Source organism: Heterodontus francisci, chromosome 29 (genome assembly GCF_036365525.1).
Source record: "Heterodontus francisci isolate sHetFra1 chromosome 29, sHetFra1.hap1, whole genome shotgun sequence".
Taxonomy (NCBI): domain Eukaryota; kingdom Metazoa; phylum Chordata; class Chondrichthyes; order Heterodontiformes; family Heterodontidae; genus Heterodontus; species Heterodontus francisci.
Window position 1 is genome coordinate 62294685 of NC_090399.1, and position 13020 is coordinate 62307704.

The 13020-nt window shown below is 45.0% G+C and overlaps 1 long non-coding RNA gene across 3 annotated transcripts in view; it reads left to right on the top strand.

Annotated features, from left to right (window-relative positions):
• LOC137345650 (uncharacterized) overlaps nucleotides 1–9123 on the top strand; it is a 46880-nt gene extending 37757 nt beyond the window's left edge. The window contains exons 3-4 of one of the 3 annotated variants that reach the window (XR_010968592.1): nucleotides 4403–4470; nucleotides 5114–9123. This is a non-coding gene — a long non-coding RNA (uncharacterized lncRNA). The remainder of the gene's footprint in view (nucleotides 1–4402; nucleotides 4471–5113) is intronic. The other 2 variants (XR_010968594.1, XR_010968593.1) reach the window with 2 other exon arrangements.
• Nucleotides 9124–13020: the final 3897 nt, after the last annotated feature.

The following is a 13020-nucleotide window of genomic DNA, read 5'->3' on the forward strand; positions in this document are numbered from 1 at the left end:
ACATTGACCTGGTCTGGGACCAGATCAATCATTCCCAGAGGACTTGTCTGTCTGTCAGCTTTCTCTCCCTCTCTCTCCGTTTCGTCCTTCTCTCTCCGTTTCGCCCTCGCGCTCTCTGTTTCCCCCCCCCTCGCGCTCTGATTTCCCCCCATTCGCGCTCTCTGATTTCCCCCCACTCGCTCTCTGATTTCCCCACTCTGTTCCCCCCTCTCTGTTCCCCCTCCCCCCCCGTCTCTATTTCTCTGTTCCCCCCCCATGTTCCACCCACCACCACCCCCGACAATTACACTGAGCAGGAGCGCTCAACACTGCAGCATTGACATTAACCTTATCTAACCTTGTCCTTCTTTAAACCTGAGCAAGAATTTCACATTAATTCAGGTATGCAGCAGAGAAATGGAATGAATAAATGTCGTGGTTAATTGCAGGTTCAGTGAAGTTCAGAATCTCATACATCAAACACACCCAGTCAGTCGTTCATCGATTACTGTAAACAATACCAGGGAAATGTCAACAGAATTTTTATCATACATGAGCTGATAGAATCATAGAGTCATAGAGTCGTACAGCATAGAAACAGGCCCTTCGGCCCACCATGTCCTTGCCGACCATAATGCCAATCTATACTAATTCCACCTGCCTGCATTAATTCCATATCCCTCTATGCCTTACTCATTCAAGTCCCTGTCCAGATGCCTCTTAAATGTTGCTACTGTTCCTGCCTCCACCACCTCCTCTAGCAATTCATTCCAAATACCCACTATTCTTTGTGTGAAACATTTACCCCTTTGATTCTCTTTAAACCTCCTCCCTCTCACCTTAATTCTATGCCCTCTAGTTTTAGTCACCCCTACCATGGGAAACAGACTCTGGCTATCTACCTTATCTATGACTCTCATAATTTTATATACCTCTATCATGTCCCCTCTCAGCCGCCTTTGGCTCCAGGGATAACAAACCCAGCCTTTCCAATCTCTCTTTATATCTCAAGCCGTCCATACAGGCAACATCCTTGTGAATCTTTTCTGCATCCTCTATACCTTAATCACATCCTTCTTGTAGTGCGGTGACCAGAACTACACACATTACACCACATGCGGCCAAACCAACGTTATGTACAACTGTAACACGACGTCCCAACTCTTGTACTCATTGCCTCGGCCAATGAAGGCAAGCATGCCATACGCCTTCTTCACCACCCTGTCTACCTGTCTTGCCACTTTCAGGAAACTATGTTTAGTTTAGTGATACAGCACTGAAACAGGCCCTTCGGCCCACCGAGTCTGTGCTGACCATCAACCACCCATTTATACTAATCCTACACTAATCCCATATTCCTACCACATCCCCACCTGTCCCTATATTTCCCTACCACCTACCTATACTTGGGGCAATTTATAATGGCCAATTAACCGATCAACCTGCAAGTCTTTGGCATGTGGGAGGAAACCGGAGCACCCGGAGGAAACCCACGCAGACACAGGGAGAACTTGCAAACTCCACACAGGCAGTACCCAGAATTGAACCCGGGTCACTGGAGCTGTGAGGCTGCGGTGCTAACCACTGCGCCACTGTGCCGCCCTGAACTCACTTGCACCCTCAGGTCTCTCTGCTCAACAACATTTCCCAGGGCCCTGCCTTTCACTGTATATGTCCTGCCCAGGTTTAACTTCCCAAAATGCATCACTTCGCACTTGTCTGCATTAAATTCCATTTGCCAATCCCTTGCCCACTTTCCCAGTTGATCTATATCCTGTTGTAGCCTCAGACAACCTTCTTCACTGTCCACTATACCACCAATTTTGGTGTCATCTGTAAACTTACTAATCATGTTCCCAACATTCACATCCAAGTCATTAATATATATGACAAACAACAGAGGGTCCAGCACTGATCCCTGTGGCACACCACTTGTCACTGGCCTCCAATCTGAAAAACAACCCTCCACTACCACCCTCTGCCTCCTATCAACAAGCCAATTTTGAATCCAATTGGCTAGCTCACCCTGGTCCTATGTGTTCGAACTTTCCAGACCAGCCTACCCGCTTGGTACGGACCTTGTCAAAGGCCTTGCTAAAGTCCATGTTGACAACGTCCACCGCCCTTCCCTCGTCAATCCTCTTGGTCACCTCCTCAAAAAACTCAATCAAATTCGTGAGACATGATTTCCCATGCACAAAGCCATGCTGACTATCCCTAATCAGACCTTGCCTTTCCAAATGCATATAAATCCTGTCTCAGAATCCTTTCCAATAACTTTCCCACCACTGATGTAAGGCTCACTAGCCTATAGTTGCCTGGCATATCCCTGCTGCCCTCTTAAACAAAGGCACAACATTAGCTGTCCTCCAGTCTTCCGGTACCTCATCCGTGGCTAACAATGAGACATAAATCTCTGCCAGGGCCCCAGCAACCTCCTCCCTTGCTTCCTATAGCATCCTAGGATACACCTGGTCAGGCCCTGGGGATTTATCCACCTTAATGCTCTTCAAATCATTGTCCCATCCGCCACTGACACACCATGCGTCTTGAACATTTCTCACAGTGGATGCGGCAGAAAAGGTTTGCTGCTACGCATGCACCCACCAACCTCTTGCAAAGCAGGCACAGGAATGGCTCCACGCAGATGGTGTATAATTGCTGGGCATCCCTCATCTGCCAAAGTGAACGGATGCCATCAAGAACCCGTTGACTCAGCGGCGGCGTAGAAAAGTCAGACCTGGCCACAAATTGCGGCCCGAGCCCGAACGTGCGCAGAATCCCGAAAAAAATATTTGTGATCAACACTGTCGAGTCGCCTTCTCCTGATCGAAGGGGAGAAAGGCAACTGACAAACCAGTCCTCTTCAAAAGATGGATCATGTCCAGGACCAGGTGGGTGTGTCCTGGATGGACCGGCCCGGGACAGTGTCGGAGAGGTCAGGTTGGATCATATGGGCCAGCAGGGAGCCCAGGCGAGTCGACCTAGCCCGGGCAAAGATCTTATAATCCGTGCTGAGGAGGGAGACCAGACGCCAGTTCTTGCAGGTGGTTCAAGCAGGTGGAGATCACCCCTCTTCAGCCATGTACCATGAGAGGGACATCACCCTGGTTACCAGGCTTTCCCCCAGGATTTCCCAGAACCCCTGAGGAAGTCCATGGTCAGCCTGTCAAGCTCTGTAGATTTTAGCTTTGAGAGCTTGTGGAGGGTGCTGGTCAGCTCTGCCAATGTTAGCAGAGCCTCCAGTCATTCAGCACCCTCCGGGCTGAACTTCAACAGGCCCTCTCAGAAAACTCTGCACGCATCCTCGCTGGTCAAATCCGGAGAGAGCAATGTGCTGTAATAAGTATGGATCAAAAAGCCCATTCCCTCCAGATCAGTGATGGAGGATCTGTCATCAGCCAGCAGCTCTGACCATGACACCAACTGCATGGAGGCCATCGAGACACACGTAACATATGCCTACAAAATGTAGAGGTTGTCAATTCAGGAGCCTCCTCCCCCAGACCTGCAGCTGAAGGCACTGGAGTCGGGATCGAGATTCCACCAGACGTTCACCAAGGCGAGGGTGCTGATCAGTTCCCTCAACTTCTCCAAGGCAGTTGCAGCAAGTGTTCGATGAAGTAATGCTCATTCTACACGTCCCCCTCAGTGACTCTTCAAAACATAGATTTTTATGAAAGAACAGGGTTCTGCTGCATTGCCACCTGCACATGGAGTGTTGGATTCCCTCCACACTTTCCCATCAAACACTCCCAGGGCAGCTACAGCTCTGATTGGTTGGAGCATTTCCTGTCTGCAATCAGATGAAACAGCTGCACCTGTGCAGACTGGTGGGAGCTGAGATTGGAGAGAGCTGAAACATTTCCAACATACAAATGTGGAACTGATTCCATCCATTGCATGTGAGTTATTTTGGAGAGGTGGGTGTTGCAGCACTGGAGAACTGATTTGCTTGGACTGTTGGGGGAGGGAGGAGATGCTGGAATATCCAGGGGTGGGGCACAAAGATTCTTTCGGGAGCCCCTGTATTTGCTCTTGTGCTTTCCTCCATCTGGCACAAATGGAGCACCCTCCCCACCCCAACTGCGTGGCTCGGGACAGCTGGAGCCACCTGGGTGAAGAAAGTCTTTGTCAGAACAGCAGAAAGTGGAAAGAACCGGACGGCTCCAGCCGACCGGGCAAAGAATTCCTCCACCGCCCCACCCCACTGGAAGATTGAACTTTGTACTATTTCCAGTCAGGTGCTCCAACCACCTATTCAAGAGGAGCATCCTTGCAGCCTTTCTCTGCCTTCCACCACTCAGCCACCTATTCTCTCCTTTTCCATTTCCTTTCCACCCCTGTCTCCTCTACTCCCTGCCCCCACTCCCCCCCATCATATCCTTAAAGTTTAAAAAACTGCCATTTGCTTTGTTTCTAGGGTGGGTCTGGCTCTTCGACTCCAGCGCAAGCCCCTCTTTACTGGTATGGATGAGGATCCAACAGCAGGTGAGTTGAGGCAGGGGTGGAGACCGTGACTGTTATAGAGGTGACAGTTGGCAGTCTTGGTGATGCAGAGGATGCAGGGTTAAAAATGCAGCTCTGGATTAAATAGGACGATGAGGTTGTGAACAGTCTGGTTCAGTTTCAGACAGTGACTGGGGAGAGGAATGTAATCAGTGGTTAGGGCCTGTACCGGTAGGTCACAGTGGGAACAGACAGTGATGTTTCCAGTGGTCCAATAACAATAGTCAGAACATTCCCGTGAAGGAACTGCCGATGGAACCCGGACCCCAGTGAGAGATAGAACTATCTGGGCTGAACGGAAAGAGGTTTATAATAACATTGGAAACACATCCGGCGTGTCCTTACTGGTTTATCAGCTGAGTTCCTTCTCTGAAACAGTTGGAGACTGGCTTGGTTTTCATTCCCTACTTTCCTTTTCTCTCGAGCCCATTTCTGTTCCATCTGCATCCCTGCTATCTCTCCCTGGCATGTAAGAGTTACTAGACCCAAATTTATTCAGAGTTATGGGATCTGTGTATTAACTCATCATTGTCAGTCATTTCTGTGGCTTCTCTTGCCCTTTAACTCTTTGTTCTTCAAGGTGGGTTCTTGTATTAACTGCGATACTATTTTTAATTTCTTGCAGCAACGTCACTTCACTCAAATTTTCACGTGAGGGTTTAAGCTTGAAAGATCGTATCCAGCGATCGAATGTCATCTGTTTAATTCTTTGAATTTCAATGCAAGTCTAAGCGGGTCTCATCCTGGTGTGTCTCAGTTTCTGTCAATAGGCTGCACGTACTAACTCACACGCATTTAGAATTCTAATTTTAGTTTGTTGACGGTCAAAGGAGCTTCTGATAACAGAGAAAAAGCTTCACATGCCCTACCCAGGAACTCACCTTGTTAAGAGGAGAGTCCAAAATTCTTTTGGCCAACTTAGCCTGGTAGCTCTTTTTTGCAGCTGACATTAAATATGACTCAACCTTCTCATTAAAGTTTGACACTAGTCTTGAATGTCTCAGTACCTCATAGTCAGTCCCTGAATTGGAGATAAGGTCTGAGTGCCTGGTGACATTTTCATTTTGGGTTTGCAGCCTCACTAACTCAAACTGTTTCGATGTGATGGGATTGTCTGCCTCATAATAATGGTAAGTAGTTGTATATGTTTACAGCAACCGAGTTAGGCCATTCAGCCCCTCAAGTCCATTCCCAATGTAATTACATGATGACTGTTCTGGCCCTCAAATTGATTTACCACCTTTGATCCATATCCCTTGATAAACTAAGGAACAGGAGTCGGTCATTCAGCACCTCAAGCTTGGTCTGCCTTTCTGTTGGTTGATGGTTGATTTGCAGATTAACTCCATCTAATCCACTTAGTTCCATATTCCTTCATTCCCTTCCTAACATCTATCACTTTTTGTAACTTTACAGTTGACCCCCAGTCTCAACAGCCTATTGGGGGCGGAGAGGTTCTGATTTCCTCGACTTCTTGTGTAAAGAAGAGTTTCCTGACATTAATCCTTTTATCATCTTAAACACATCAATGAGATCATTATTTAATCTTCTATACTCAAGACAATACAAGCCTAATCTATACAGCCAGGCCTCATAATTTAACCCTCTAAACCCTGGTACAATGCTGGTGAATCTGTACTGCATCCTCTTTAAAACCAAATTATCCTTCCAGAGGTGAGGTGTCCAGATCAGAACACAGTCCTCCAGATGTGATTTAACCAGAGCTTCACACAACTGTAACATAACTTCCACCATTTCTGTTCCAGCCCCATTGAGGTAAAGACTTCAATTCCATCAGCATTTTCAATAATTCTCAGGTGGTCCAATGGTTGCTAATCATTTCCATACCTATCCCTTTAAATCTCTCTGTTCCTCCACAATTCCCAGATTCTAACCATTTGGAAAATACCCTGATTTATCTTTGAGGTTAAAAATTATTGACCTCAAACTTCCCCACATTTTACACCAGCTGCTGTAGTTTGATCCTCTCACTGAATCTATCAATGTCCCTGGGTTGTAACTGTGTGGAAACCTGAGTACACTGTGAGTCAGACAGGGCTGTTCTCTCTCCCCGGTCTTGTTTGTTTGCTGTATTGAACCCTTTGCTGAGTCTATTAGGAAGGATGCGAGCAGAAGAGGGGTGACAATCCCAGGCAGTGGAGGCATTCAGGTTAAAACCTCCCTGTACATAGATGACATCGCCATCTTCTGCTCGGATCCGCTGTCTGTGCACAGACTGATGAGAATCTGCGATCAGTTCAAACTGGCCTCGGGAGCCAAAGTTAACCACGGCAAGAGCGAGGCCATGTTCTTTGGGAACTGGGCTGACCGATCCTTTGTCCCCTTCACCGTCAGGTCAGACTACCTGAAGGTGATGATGAACTGGTTCGCAAAGGCCAGGACGTGCACCAAAACCTGGGAGGAGCGCATAGCCGGGGTACAACACAAGCTGAGCATGTGGGAGCAGCGATCTCTCTCCATTGTGGTTAAGAACGTGGTCATCAGGTGCGAGGCGCTCACGTTGTTGCTGTACGTGGCGCAGGTCTGACCCATACCCCACTCCTGCACTGTGGCAGTCACCGGAGCCATTTTCCGCTTCATCTGGGGATCCAAAATGGACCGGGTCCGGAGGGACACAATGTTCAAACCTCTGGATAAGGGCGGGAAAAATGTACCCAACGTTTCCCTCATCCTGATAACTACCTTTGTGTGCGGCTGCATCAAGCTGTGTGTTGAACTCCAGTACGCAAACTCCAAGTGTCACTGTGTGTTGAGGTTCTATCTGTGCCCGGTGTTGCGAAGGATGGACCTGGTCACATTGCCGCAGAACGCTCCATCCAGTTGGACTGTGCCGTACCACCTATCTGTCGTGGAACAGTTTCTGCACAGAAACACTTTTGACCACCGGTCCATCAGGCAGTGGTCTGCACGGAATGTTCTCAAGGCCCTACGGGAAAAGGAGATGGTAGATTCTGTTGGATAGTTCCTTGAGCAGACTGCCAAAGTCATTTGGCGGAATGCCTCATCACCAGAACTTTCAAACAAGCACCAAGACGTAGCTTGGCTGGTGGTGAGAAGAGCCCTCCCAGTCAGATCCTTCCTGCACGCCCGAAGTCTCACCCCCTCCGCACAATGACCTCGCAGTGGCTGTGGTGGGGAAGAGACGGTTGCCCACCTCCTTCTGGAATGTGTCTTTGCAAAGTAGGTGTGGAAAGAGGTTTTGTCGAGGTTCATCCCAAGCAGCTCTAACAGGAGTCTGTGCTCTACGGCTGTTCCCAGAGACGCACACGGAGATAAACATCAACTGCTGCTGGAGGACTATCAATTCAGTGAAAGAGGCCCTTTGGTCTGCCCGAAACTTGCTGGACTACCAGCGCAAAGAGTTGTCCACGACCGAATGGTGCAGACTGGCACATTCCAAGGTCCAGGACTACATGCTGAGGGACGTACTAAAGCTTGGGCAGCCGCAGCAAAGGCTCAATGGGGAAAGACCTCAGTGTAAGGTCCCCCCACCAAGCAGAATGGAGGGGCTGGATCCATGGAAAACCCCTTGAACTGTATCGGGAAAATTTTCGTTTGCTGTAAAATGTATATGGCACGAGAAATGAAATGGAAGGGTTGTGAGCCAATTCATGATTGCATTGAAGGAAACTGACCTCCTTTGCACTGTCTGTAATTTTTGACTTGGTGCTGTTTGGAACTGTTTGTCATGTTTTTTTTTACAGATTTTTATGAATAAAGTATATTTTGAGAATAAAATAAAAGAAACCTGCGTACACTGTGCACAGGGGAAATGGAATTTTTTTTCTCATACCAATAGAGTTTATGTTGCCCATTCAGCCTGTTCCACTCAATTCGGTTCGGGCTGGTTTGTACATTAACTCCATCTGCACCTCTCCTTGGTTCCATATTCCTTAATATCCTTCCAAACATAAATCTCTCAATCCAGTTTATTAAATTATCAATTGACATTTCAATGTAGCAACTGTGCCTGGGGTGTTGGGTAAACTGTCGGCAGGAGTTAAAGGGACAGTATTTGCCTGGAAAGTGGAGGTGACATTGTTCACACAGTACTCCAGATGTATAATTGCAGCAAGACATCCTTGCTCCTGTACTCAAATCCTCTCGCTATGAAGGCCAACATACCGTTTGCCTTCTGAAATGCCTGCTGCACCTGCATGCTTATTTTCAGCGACTGGTGCACAAGGACACCCAGGTCTCACTGCACCCTCCCATTTCCCAATCTATCGCCGTTCAGATAATAATCTGCCTTTCTGTTGTTGCCAACAATGTGGATAACCTCACATTTATCTACATTATACTGCATCTGCCATGTATTTGCCCACTCAGTCAATCTGTTCAAATCACACTGGAGCTTCTCTGCATCCTCCTCACAGTTCACACTCCCCCAGCTTTGTGTCATCTGCAAACTTGGATATATTACATTTAATTCCCTCATCTATATCATTAATATATATTGTGAATATAGTTATGGATCTTGTGTTTGGAATCATGTTCGAGGAAATGTATATTTGTATGGTGCATTGGAGAGATGGTCGAAGACGGTGTCTACTGTAACAATAGAAGAAATGGCTTTGCTATGAGACAGGATTGTTTAATTTCAATTAAGACAGGCTCAGGGTCACAATAATTGATAGACTTGTAGGCCTCACGATGGAAATGTAAGTAAAGGTGTTCGGAGACTATTCATGACTGGAATGTTGATGGGGATAGCAAACATTCCCCATTGTGGGAAAATGACATAGGCCATCAAGCTATCTTCAGAGATAATGTATGGGAGGTGCAGTCATAACTGATCAATCGAAAGCGATAAGGTGGAATGTAACCTTACATGGAATTAAGGAACCTTCGGTGGCAGCACAAATGGAAGGTTCTGAGAGACATCGGGGAGAAGTCTGCAGTCAACAGAACACCTCGAGAGAGAAGACTGCACTACAGCAGCTCAGCAAACAAGAATCGAGGATGCTCTTCACTCTGCGTTATAGAGTAAGTTGGGGAAACAGCGAGCATTTGTGTCTGCTGTCACCCTATATGATCCAGAATATACTGATTCCTCAGAGGTAGAGTGGGGTTCATTCTGGGAGAAAGCCTCCAAGTACCACTCGGGTGAAGACTAGCGGGTCCAGGACCTCCCCACTCCACACACCCCCCCTCCCACCCCCGCCGATCTTCCTGTTGATGTGGTGGTGGAGACTCGTGTTTTAAATCAAGCGGGACAGCAGACTGGAACTAATTCCTGACCCCGGTTCCTGAGTCCCAATGATTTACAAACCTGCATCCATGAGTTAGACATTATTAAAATGGGGATTCATTGTGAATTGAGAATTTCAGAACCTGAAAGTAGATTGCACATGAGGGAGAATGGACAGAAGGAAAAGAAATTACGATAGCCCACCGTAAAGGTTAGGATGGTGTGTGAGCAACCAGATTGTTGTGAAAAGAAGTTCAACTTGAAACCTTCACTGGAGTTCATATCCAGCTCAGATCCTGTGTCGAGGGAAATTTAAAGAGAGAGTAACTCCTCTCTGTGTGATTCCCTTGTGTGTGTGCTCAGTGTTCTGTGTCACTGGAATTGTAGACTAATTAACCCTCTTTGGTCTCGTCTTGTATGTTGTTTGAAGATTGTTGGTTGTTTAATCTGTGTTCTGTATACACTTGGATCAAAGTTGATTTAAAGAGAAGGATGAGTTCAGTTCTGATGAAATGAAGGAGAATGGAATATGAGTTTGTAGTGTTCTGTCTCTTTAAGAATCTGTGACTGGAAGCACTGAATAACAGGCTGCAAAAACTTTGCTGGGTGATTTTCTTTTTTGGGTTTCCTTTTGTTGTTTGTGGAATTAACTCTTTCTTTAGTTTTCTATTTACAGGCATTCATAAAGGTACCAGAAAAAAGAAGACACGTTTAATTTAATTTCCTCTTTTCCCTTTTAAAGAAAAAGCACGTGTTTATTCTGTTCTGTGTTTAATTAATCATTAGTTCTAAGTTATTAAAGTTGAAAAGACCCAGAGTGGCTGCAGTGTGTGTGAGAGGAAGCTTCCTAATTTGTGAATAAAAGACCTTTTTTCCAGTTTGTGTGTGTGTGTCATCTTCACTGTTCTGTGCAGAGAACTTAAACCTGTTTAACCTGTTTTGGTGGTCTTTAGTGGAAGTTGTTTGAAGTTGTCTGTTTAATGTGTGTCTGCATTTGTAATATTTAGTTTTTATCTCTGGGACACACAATCCTGCAATAGTAGAATTGACACTTTGAGTTAAATATGAGAATTGTAAGCACAGTCTAAAGGGATGTGGAATTAATAAAGTAAACCTTTCTAAGTGATGAAATTGGAATTTCATTGGTAGCCACAGTGGCATTCTAGTGACAATGATAAAACATGTGGGAATTTTTTTCTGGAGACTAATTCACACATGTCAGACTGGGCAGTTTTAAGGTTTGATTGTGTAAATTGGAATTTGGGATGTTTGAGGTGATTTTTCAGTCACCTGGGTTGGAATTAGTCTTGGGTTTTTAAGAAAGCTAAGGAGTTTTGGAAACAATTGGGAGTTTAATTGAAAATGCTTTAACCCATTTGGGTGTGTGTACATGACTTAAAGGAATGTATTTGCTCTTTTTTCAAAGAAAAGGTGGTGATGTAATCTGAGAACTTTTGCCCCGCCCCCTTTTCAAACTAGCAGTGTCAGTTAACCCTTTCAGCTCGCAGCTCAGCTCACTACAAAACTTTTAGTTCATTGAAGCTTTATATACAGTACATTAGGCATTATGAAATTTTAAGCTGATGAATTCACAGATACAATTAGACATGTTAACCCATTGGGCTCCTGACCAGAGACAAATGGATTCTTTGTGCTTTTTTAAAAAACAGAAACAAGAACAATAAGCAATCCAGAAGTTTTGAAAATCTTTCAAGACAAAGTGCTTGAAAACAAGAGATGTGAAGATCACCTCTAAACACCTGCAAACACTTTTATCTGATGTAAAAGCACCATTTAAAAGCACCAAGCCTGGGGATAACTATTTCTAAAATTGGAATTGATAACACAAATTGATGAGTTGTTATTCCAAGCACTCAGAAGTGAAGCTCACTTGAAGTTTAAGGAGATAAACAAAATTTTACTTCAAAACAAAATGGTAATGCCTGGGGCAACTACATGTCTGTCTGCCAGTATATTATTGTGAAGTAAGATGTTGTGTCAGTGGGAACTGCCGCTACAGTGAGATAATGATTAAGGGTCTGTTTGATTCTTCAGTTAAAAACGTTCTGGGTAATGGACATTAAAGTTTCTCCAGGGCGCAAAAATGAAATAGAATTGTAATTCATTAGAATTGGGAATAAAATCTGGTTGCTGCAAGATCTAAGCAAGGAATTTTGGGGACAAAAATTGACAGAATAAGAACTCAAACTGTTAAATTAATGTGCATAATTTCCAGGAAGTTCAGAACTTTCGAATAAGAGTTAGGAGAGTGTTGTTATGAATTGTAAATTGATAGCTTTCTCTTGGAGATTTGTATCTTGCCTATGTTTTTTTTAAGAGAACTGAATTTGACATTCTGGCCACTGCCCAACGCATTGGGACCATGCAGTGGGAGATGAGCAAGGTCTCGAAACACTTCCCTCACCCCCTCCCCTTTTTGATCTTTTGTTAAGATCACTGGCGAGTCAGGAATGTGTGACATGATATTGGGACACTGGTGGAAATGTGATGTGTTATGCACAAAGTAACTAACATGCAGATGCATGGTGAAATGCACTGAAGAATGGGTCTCAGACATGTTCACCAACTTAACAACAGTACAACACGGAATGGTTAATGTGGTCAGTCGAGTGAAACATGTTTTAAATTATCAAGGCATTGATTAATATTCCATAGTAACTGACTTTAAAACAATTAGAATAGAATTAAACACCCTGGAAATGGACAGAGGGAGCAAGATGAAAGTTCAGAGAGAGACAGTTGAAGGGCGAGGAATGATTCAAAAGATGGATATGATAAAGGGAGAGCTGGAGAATCTTTCAAGTCCATGACTGATCTGTTACTTGAAACAAAAGTACTGAGAACAGGACAATCATTCAGAATTAACAAGCTTCAGCAAAAGAATAAAGAATTGATCTTGGGAATCTTGAATTACTGCAACAGTTGTTAAGGAATAGATAATAATGAGGAATCACATTGTTAGATACAAAAATCCACCTATTTATATCTCCCTTGTCAATGAAAACACCTGTGTTGCCCCTGACTTGTCTGGGGGTCTCCAGTCAGAGGATGTCTTTGTTTGCCCATATGATATTGTAGAAAACTCTGCTCCAGCATGTGGATTAACCTGGAACAAAGACCCCCCACAACTGTACAATGGAAATAGTGAGTGGAGAGAAGTTCCCCAATCACTCTGTCTACCAAGGTGAGGGAAGGTATTGTGTTGTTACTACCCACACAGAGTATACATATGGCAGTTTAATGTGTCAAATAAATAAGGGAGAATTTTGTTTTAGTCCCTCTCTAAGGGCTCAGATAGT